This window comes from Macaca mulatta, chromosome 11 (genome assembly GCF_049350105.2).
Source record: "Macaca mulatta isolate MMU2019108-1 chromosome 11, T2T-MMU8v2.0, whole genome shotgun sequence".
NCBI classification, from domain to species: Eukaryota; Metazoa; Chordata; class Mammalia; order Primates; family Cercopithecidae; genus Macaca; species Macaca mulatta.
Genome location: NC_133416.1, coordinates 120,655,933 through 120,665,000, shown reverse-complemented (window position 1 = coordinate 120,665,000; position 9,068 = coordinate 120,655,933). Strand labels below are relative to the sequence as shown.

Sequence of the window (9,068 nt, the reverse complement as noted above, 5' to 3'; positions counted from 1 at the left end):
TGGGGGACCTGGGTCCTCCCTGCTGTGGAACAACCCAGGGGAAAGCAGGGGGCTCAGACTCAAGTCCCAGTCATGCCAACCTTGGTTAAGTCTCTTTTGTCACTGGGCCTTACCTGTCACGTCTATGAGTTGAGGTAAGGACCACCAATGCTGTCTACCTCCCTTGTCCCCGAAGTCTTTCCCCAGAGGCCACCTTGGTGGCACTCCACAGCCAAATCCCTGGTGCCAGGGCTGGGACACCTCGGGCTGGCCCCTTGGCTGGTAGAATGCCCAGCCCTGCCCCTCTGGCAGGCAGAACCTGCTCTCACCCCTCAGGGTCCCCAGCACAACGCTTTCTTCAGCAGAGCACCCTGAATTCAATCGACATTCCCAGGAGGGCCTAGACCACGCTCAGCCCCTCTCACTCCCACCTGCTCAGCTTGGACTTTGCCCAAAGCCTCCCAAACTCCTGCAGCCTCTCATTCATACACACACTGAGCTCCAGGGGACCCAGCTGGCCCCAGACCTCTTACCTCCCTGCCCAGCTATCTCAGACCAACGTGGCCCCAGCTCCTGCCCTCCAGCCTGCCCGGGAACCAGCTCTGTCCAGGAACCAGCTCTGTCCAGCTTCAGGCAGCTTCCGGCAACCTTGGCCCCTCCTCCTTTGTTAAAGAGAAAGCTCCAGACCCTTCGCCTCCAGGTGAAGATGGAGGAGGAGAGGGGATGAGGGCAACCCTCACTGCTTTCCTGGGCACTGCCTATGACTGACTCATGCACCACCCTGTCTCATTTGACAGATGAGCAAACTGAAATTCAGAAAAGGGAACTTATTTGGCCAAAGCTTCCCAGCCAGCAAGGGGCAGAGACAGCCTTTACCCCTGGCCCTGGGCCATCTCTTCCGGGATGTAGGCATCTCCATATCTTCTCATTTTAGGTCTAGTGATTGTCCCGGATGCCATCCACTTCCCCTGAGCCACTGTTGGGGTCAGCTTAGGTCTGAGATGGGAAAACAAGGACAAGGAAACTTTTTTTTTTTTTTTTTTTTGGAGACGGAGTTTCACTCTTGTCACCCAGGCTGGAGTGCAGTGGTGCTATCTCAGCTCACTGCAAACTCCGCCTGCCAGATTAAAGTGAGTCTCCCACCTCAGCCTCCCGAGTAGCCAGGATTACAGGCACCCGCCACCACGCCCAGCTAATTTTTGTATTTTTAGTAGAGACAGGGTTTCACCATGCTGGCCAGGCTGGTCTTGAACTCCTGACCTCAAGTGATCTGCTTGCCTCTGCCTCCCAAAGTGCTGGGATTACAGGCATGAGCCACGCACCCGGCCAGGGAAACAATTATTATTTGTCACATGGGAAAGGTATATTTTTGTCTGAAGCACCTCCCCGTCTCAAATATTTTACACACGACATGAGAACCCAAGCAATCATTTGCTACTCAAATGAATGACTGATCATTCATTCATTCAATAAATAGTTATTGGACACCTACTACGTGCCAATCCCTGGATTTGGCCTCAAACCAAATAGCATGTCCTCTGCCTTCACAAAGCCCTCAGGGACGTTAGAGAGTAATTATTAGTGCTATCAGATGTTGGCAGCTGGCAGGGTGGGGCAGACCTGTGGAACCCAGAGCAGGCACCCCGCCTGGCCCTGGGGGGCTGGGAAGGCTTCCTGCAGGAGGGGAAGTCTGAGTGGAGCCAGGAGTCAGGCACAGGGAGTGCAAAGGTCTGGAAATGAAAAACATGGAGTGTTCCAGGGTCGGGGAGGTATCCAGTGGGACTGGGAGGGAGAAGGCAGGGGTGGGGAAGCAAGTGGGGTTGGGGCTGGAGACATGAGCAGAGATCAGAGTCCACAGGGACGCCTGTACCAATCCAGAGTTTGGGCCTTACCCAGGGGCACTAGGGAGCCACAGAAGGCTTTAGGTGGGGGGCATGACATGGTCAAATTCATGTCTTGTCTCTGCACCATCTCACTGGGTGAACCTGAGCAGGTGATGCCCATCTCTGGGCCTCAGTTTCCCCATGGGGAAAGTGGGTCCAGGAAGACCTGGCAGCCCTTCTTGGGCTGTTTCTGATCCCCCAGGTTTGATGATTAACTCTCAGCTACTTCGGGTTAGATGGAGCTGCTTGGCCGTGATCCTTAATGTGGACTCTGGCAAGTTAATACCCATCCTTGCTTTGGACACACACCCATCCTTGTCGGGTGCCTTGTCCTGGACTGGGCACTGGGGACACAGAGGTGATACAATCCAGTTTGTGCCTTGAAGTGGCCCCCAGCATGGAGGGGAAAGGAAGACACCCAATTTGGTGGCAACTCTAACACCTCCTAAGATGACAGAGGGCAGAAAGTCCCCATAGGGTAGCAGGGGGTGGGGCTAGATCAGGTAGAGTAGGTAGAGACTCAGCACACAGCTCAGGCTTTGACAAGAAGCAGACTAGCTGCATTTAATGCATGTCTACTGTATACAAGCAGATGCGTGCTGTCCAGCATATCCCACACTGTTTGTTTGTTTGTTTGTTTTACAAATGAGGTCTTACTGCACTGCCCAGGCTGATCTTGAACTCCTGACCTCAAGCAATCCTCCTACCTTGGCCTCCCAAAATGCTGGGATTACAGGCAACAGCCACTGTGCCCAGCCCCCAAAGATTTTTTAATAGTTGGTGATTTATTTCTGTGTGCATTAGGAAAGATATGTGTATGTATGTAGGTGTATATATATGTGTATACATATGTGTGTGTATGTACATGTAAAATATCAGACCCATAGTTTCATGGGCATGATGGCTTAGGAAGAAGCTAAGGTAGGTATTAAAATTTAAAAATGGAGCCTCCTTAAAAAATACATTAATTGACCAGGCATGGTGGCTCATGCCTGTAATCCCAGCACTTTGGGATGCCGAGGCGGGTGGATCACCTGAGGTCAGGAGTTCAAGACCAGCATGGCCAACACGGTGAAACCCCATTTCTACTAAAAATACAAAAAGTTAGCTGGACGTGGTGGTGGGCGCCTGTAATCTGAGCTACTTGGGAGGCTGAGGCAGGAGAATCACTTGAACCAGGGAGGTGGAGTTTACAGTGAGCCGAGGTCATGCCATTGCACTCCAGCCTGGGCAACAAGAGCGAAACTCTGTCTTAAAAATATAGATATAAATATATATTTTTATATATAGATATAAATACATATATTTTTATATAGAGACATAAATATATATAAATTATTAGTAGTAATAATAGTAGTAGTAGTTTCTGGCATGAACAAGCAGCATGCCTAGTAGTTAAAACACAGACCTACAGCCAGGCTCTGATACAAATACTTGCTCTGCCACGTTCTGTGTGACCTTGTGACCTTGAGTAAGTCACTTAACCTCTCTATGCCTTGTTGCCTCAAATGTAAGATGGGGATAAAATACTACTTCCCTAGTACAGTCAATGTGAGGATCAAATGCATTAATGCAGGTAAAATATTAGAACAGTAGTTAGTGCTCTGTGTTCGCTGCTGTTGCTTTTGTTTTATTGTGTTTTGTTTTTTGAGACAGAGTCTCACTCACTCTGTCACCCAGGCTGGAGTGCAATGGCGCAATCTCGGCTCACCGCAACCTCTGCCTCACGGGTTCAAGGGATTCTCCTGCCTCAGCCTCCCAAGTAGCTGGGATTACAGGCTTGCACCATCACACCTGGCTAATTTTTGTATTTTTAGTAGAAACAGCGTTTCACCATGTTGGCCAGGCTGCTTTCAAACTCCTGACCTCGAGTGATCTGCCCGCCTCGGCCTCCCAGAGTGGTGGGATTATAGGCATGAGCTACCGCGCCCAGCTGCTATTGTTTTGTATTACTATTATAAAAGAGGTGATGGGACAATATGGCAAAAGTTGCAAAGGTGGCACGTGAATGTTCGAAGTACCATGATGTCATTATATTACAGAATGTTAACAACTCCCTGGAAAAGTATTATAATAAACCCTACATTGTGGAAATAGGACCAGAGAGGCCAAGTGGTTTTCCCAAGGTCACACAGCAGCGGCAGAGCCAGGGCTCAGACCCAGAGGGACCAGGCTCCAGAGCTCCTGGCTTGGGTGAGGAAGAGGATGGGCTGGAGAAGCCACGTGGCTGCATCAGAGAGCAGATGAGGCTGGAGAGGTGGGCCAGGTCACTGATCCGTCCCCACCAGAGCCATGTTCGTCAGCCAGCCCCTGTCCCTGACACCTTGGGCCGCCAAACACCCACCCCAGCCAGTCCCCTGGGTTATTCATTAAGCTTCATTACACCATCCTCACCTCCGGCTGACCTTCCTGTTCCCGGGACAAGGGAATTGCATGAAGAGGGACGAAAGTCTCTGACGCCTGAGATTAGCCCTTCCTGATTTGCGGATTTAACCCTGGACTCTTCGTCCTAAGCTTCCCAAGGCTGAAGGCTCAGTTCCACTAAATGGCGAAAGAGCTGAGGCTCAGGCAGCCCCAGCTAGTGAGTAATAACTGTGCCAGAATTTGGGTGCAGGTCTCCCAACACCCAATACAACAGAGCATCTCAGCTAAGCTCTCAGACTTATCAACCCTGGCCAAGATGACACATCACTGGAGACCAGAGATGGTCTCACACTGGGAGGTCACACTCCCCCTGGCTGGAGCTGGGGCACACCGTCCTCTGTAGAGGCTCTACACGTCTCACTGTCTTGACCTCTCCCTACTGCAGCCCCATCACTGAACTGCCCCTTGGTCGGCCCCTTGTCAGTGTTTACGTTTGAAACCTTTATACAGAGGAACTTTCCTTCTGTCCTCTTGCCCTTGAAAAGGAAAGGAATCGGTGATCAAGGGAGAAGCTGAGGCACAGAAAGGTTAAGTAACTTGCTCCAGCTTGCCCAGCAAATAGGCCATGGGACCAATCTTCCAGGGACCCCACCTCCAGCCTGGATGCTCTTGTCCCAAGAGACAGAAATTCATAGCCACAGCGTCTGAGCTGAAAGAACTCACAGAGGCTGAAACTGCCTTTGCGAAGAGTCTGACAGTGAGAATTCCAGCCCAGCGGACTCCAGGCTGCTTCTGGCCTCACGGGCTGTGGACTCCAGCCTGCTTCTGGCCTCACAGGCTGGCCATCCTCATTCCCAGGTGTAGGCCAAGCCAACCATGGGAGGAATTCTTTTTCTTCGAGACAGGGTCTCACTCTTTCATCCAGGCTGGAGGGCAGTGGCACGATCCCAGTTCACTGAAGCCTCAATCTCCTGGGTTCAAGGAATCCTCCCACCTCAGCCTCCAGGGTAGCTGGGACTACAGGTGCATGCTAATTTTATTTTTATTTTTATTTTTTAGAGACAGAGTCTCCCTATATTGCCCCGGCTGGTCTCAAACTCCTGGCCTCAAGCAGTCCTCCCACCTTGGCCTCCCAAAATGCTGAGATTACAGGCATGAGCCACCATGCCTGGCCCATCATGAGAATTTAATTTATAGTTTAACTTTGAAGCAAAGTCAGTCACAGTGGTTCACACCTGTAATCCCAGCACTTTGGGAGGCTGAGATGGAAGGATTGCTTGGGCCAGGAGTTCAAGACAAGCCTGGGCAACATAGTGAGACCTTGTCTCTACAAAAAATAAAAATTAGCCAGGCATGATGCACACCTGTAGTCCCAACTCTTAAGGAGGCTAAGGTGGGAGGCTCACTTGAGCCCACAAGGTGGAGGCTACAGTGAGCCATGATCATGCCACTGTGCTCCAGTCTGGGCAACAGAGTAAGACTCTGTCTCAAAAAAAAAAAAAAAAAAAACAAGCAAAGTTAACCCCCTCCTTGCTCAGGGACTGAAATCACTTTTGTAAAACTAATAAAAGATCATGAAATGAAGATTATGAAAGGGGCTTGAATTCTGCTAAAATCTAAATGTAATCTCTGTAATCCCTTACTGTTTAACAGTCATGTGAGGTTGAGAGTGGTGGCTCACGACTATAACTTTAGCACATTGGGAGGCTGAGGTGGGAGGACTGCTTGAGCCCAGGAGTTCAAAGCCAGCCTGGGCACCATACTGAGACCCCATCTCTACTAACAAAAAAAAACATTACCTGGGTGTGGCGGCACAGCTGTAGTCCCAGATACTCAGGAGGCTGAGGCAGGAGGATCCCTTGAGCTCAGGACTTCAAGCCTGCGGGGATCTGTGACTGCACCACTGCACTCTAGCCTGGACAACAGAGTGAGACCCTGTCTCAAAAAGAAAAAAAAGGGGGGGAGTCATATGACCAGAGGTCACAAGATTTGTGACTTCCCCAATTGCTCCCTTAAAAACATTGCTATTATAGAACCTTAGATTGGTCTTTTGAGACGTTTTTCAGACTTTTGCATTCTGGTAATTGACTGACCCCCCGGCCCTCCAGACCCAGGACTCATGACTCTACCGGTATCTGATGACAAGTGCCCCACCTGGAGGTGGACTCACCCCATATTCCCCAATCTCAGCGCTACTGACATTTGGGGCCAGATCATTCTTTGGTGTGAGGGGAGTTGTGTGCACTGCAGGAGATCATGTTACATCTTCCAGTCCTGTGTGTAGCAGCATCCCTGGCCTCCACCCACCAGATACTAATAGCACCCTCCACCCCATGTTTGACACCCCAAAATGTCTCCAGACATTGGCCAATGCCCATACCCGGGTTGCAAAATTGCCCCACTTTGAGAACCACTGTCCTTGAGTAGGGAGTTTGGGGTGGAGCCTTACTTGCACAGGGGCTGGAAAAAGTGGAGTGTGTGCAGAAAGCACAGGTCCTGCAAAAGGAAGGATAGGAGGCAAAAAACGTCCCAGGGACCTTATCAAGCACTGGGTCTTTAGAACATTTAGGGTGCTTTTGCATTTAGAATGATGAATGCGTGAAAACTGGGTAGTAAGAAAGCTGAGCAGGTGGTGGAAACAGAGACTGGCTTAGAGCAGGCATGAGGGCTAACAGAAAGATATCAGGGGGCCCTTCCTCTGGAAGAGAGGGGCCCGAATACACTTTTTTTTTTTTTTTTAGACTGAGTCTCGCTCTGTCGCCCAGGTTGGAGTGCAGTGGTGTGATCTCGGCTCACTGCAGCCTCTGCCTCCCGAGTTCAAGCAATTCTCCTGCCTCAGCCTCTTGAGTAGCTGGGATTACAGGCATGTGGCACCACGCCCAGGTAATTTTTGTACTTTTAGTAGAAAAGGATTTTCACCATGTTGGCCAGGCAGGTCTCGAACTCCTGACCTCAGGTGATCCGCCTTCCTCCACCTCCCAAAGTGCTGGGATTACAGGCATGAGCCACCACTCCCAGCCACTGTATGCACTTTGAGCAAGGTATCCCGGGGCTCATCAGTCACAATCATTACAAGAGCCCACTTTCAGAGCTACTGCAATGCTCTCCAGCCCCATAGCTGCACAGCAGGGGGGATCATTTAGCATTTTTCCTCCTCTTCTTATGCTTCTCAGATATTTCGTTTGTTCATTTCACTTGGTAATGAATTAACTGATGTTTATTGAAGCACTTACCTTATGCCAGGCACTGTTCTAGGCACTGGGAATTCAGCAAGAAACAAAACAGGCAAAAACCCTGTCCTCCTGGAGCTCACAGTCCAGTGGGGTGCGGTTGGAGGTGGGGAACAGGCACTAACCAGGGAAATGGTGGGTAAGATAATGGCAAGTGCTATCTAAAAAAACAAAAACAGGCGGTGTGGTTTTTGATAGAGGGGCCAGGGAAGTCCTCTCTGTGAAAGTGACATGTAAGCAAATATTTACAGGAGGTAAGGGGGTGAGACACCCTGATATCTAGGGGAAGACGGAGACAGGCAGGAAAGGGCAGTTGCAAAGGCCCTGAAGCAGGAGGGTACCCCGAGTGCAGCAGGAACAGCAGAGAGGCCAGTGTGACTGCAGCAGAATGAAGGGAGGGGATGGTCAGGGAGGAAGAAGACAGAGAGAATGGAGCCACATCACGTGGAGCCTTGGAGGCTACCGTCAGGACATCAGCTTTTATTCCAAGTAAGGTGGGAGCCATGGGAGGCTCTTGAGCAGAGCAACGTGACCCGACTCCGGCTGAATAGGATGCCTCCAGCTGCTGTGTGGGGAATCAGCGGCCAGGGACCCCAGTGCAGAACCACTGCAAGGGTGCAGGCACAGGACTCAGGGGCTTGAAGCAGGGTGGCAGCAGCAGACCTTGGTGAGAAGTGGTCGGATTCTGGGTATTTTGAAGGTCAGGTCACCTGGCCTTCCTGCTGCAGCAGCTGCAGTGCATGTGAGAGAGAAAGAGACACCAAGACGTTTGGGGCCGGGCACGCTGGCTCACGCCTGTAATCCCAGCACTTTGGGAGGCTGAGGTGGGTGGATCACCTGAGGTCAGGAGTTCGAAACCAGCCTGGCCAACATGGTGAAACTTTAATCTCTTAATCTCTCCTTAAAATACAAAAATTAGCCGGGTATGGTGGTATGCACCTGTAATTCCCAGCTACTTGGGAGGCTGAGGCAGGAGAATCGCTTGAACCTGGGAGGCGGAGGCTGCAGTGAGCCAAGATCGCGGCACTGCACTCCAGCCTGGGCAACAGACTGAGACTCCATCTCAAAAAAATAATTAATTGAATTAAATTTAAAAATAGCAGCTGCTATTCTTTGAGTCCTTCCTCGGTGCCTGGCCCTAGGCTGCCATTATCTCTAAGCCTCGCAATACCTAGCAGGTATCATCGTTCCCATTTCTCCCGGCAGGAAACTGAGGCTAAGGGAACTTAGGTGACCACCACCCCAAGGTCACACAGCAGGGGAGCAGTTTCAGCCTGAGGTCTGAGACCTTAGTTAACCAGGAGACTCAGGAGCTGGCTGCACTGGCCAGGGAGGCAAACAGAGGTGAGAGCTGCCTGTCCTCCTGAGCTGTGAAAACAACCGTCAGAATCCCCACCTCCTGCCACCAAGAACACGCTGATCTGGCCATCCCCCAGGACACTTCCCTGGACAGTGTGATGTAACTGATCCAGGAAGTGGAGATGACAGAGGCACTTGACAAAGCTCCCTGGCGGGAATCCACCGTCCTTCTCCTAGGATTTCAGGCTTGTTTTAGATGGAGCTGGGCCTCAGTTTGTCCATCTGCGAAATGAGAAGAAGGTGACTTGCACTT

The 9,068-nt window shown here is 50.9% G+C and overlaps 1 protein-coding gene across 8 annotated transcripts in view; it reads right to left on the bottom strand.

Annotated features, from left to right (window-relative positions):
* Positions 1-6,168, bottom strand: part of SDSL (serine dehydratase like) — a 27,130-nt gene extending 20,962 nt beyond the window's left edge. For 2 of the 8 annotated variants that reach the window (XM_077955305.1, XM_015152888.3), the window contains exon 1: positions 513-646. The gene's annotated coding sequence lies outside the window, so the exon portion shown is untranslated. Of the gene's footprint in view, positions 1-113; positions 647-6,025 lie in introns of those variants that run through there. The other 6 variants (XM_028829943.2, XM_077955302.1, XM_028829944.2 and 3 more) reach the window with 4 other exon arrangements.
* Positions 6,169-9,068: the final 2,900 nt, after the last annotated feature.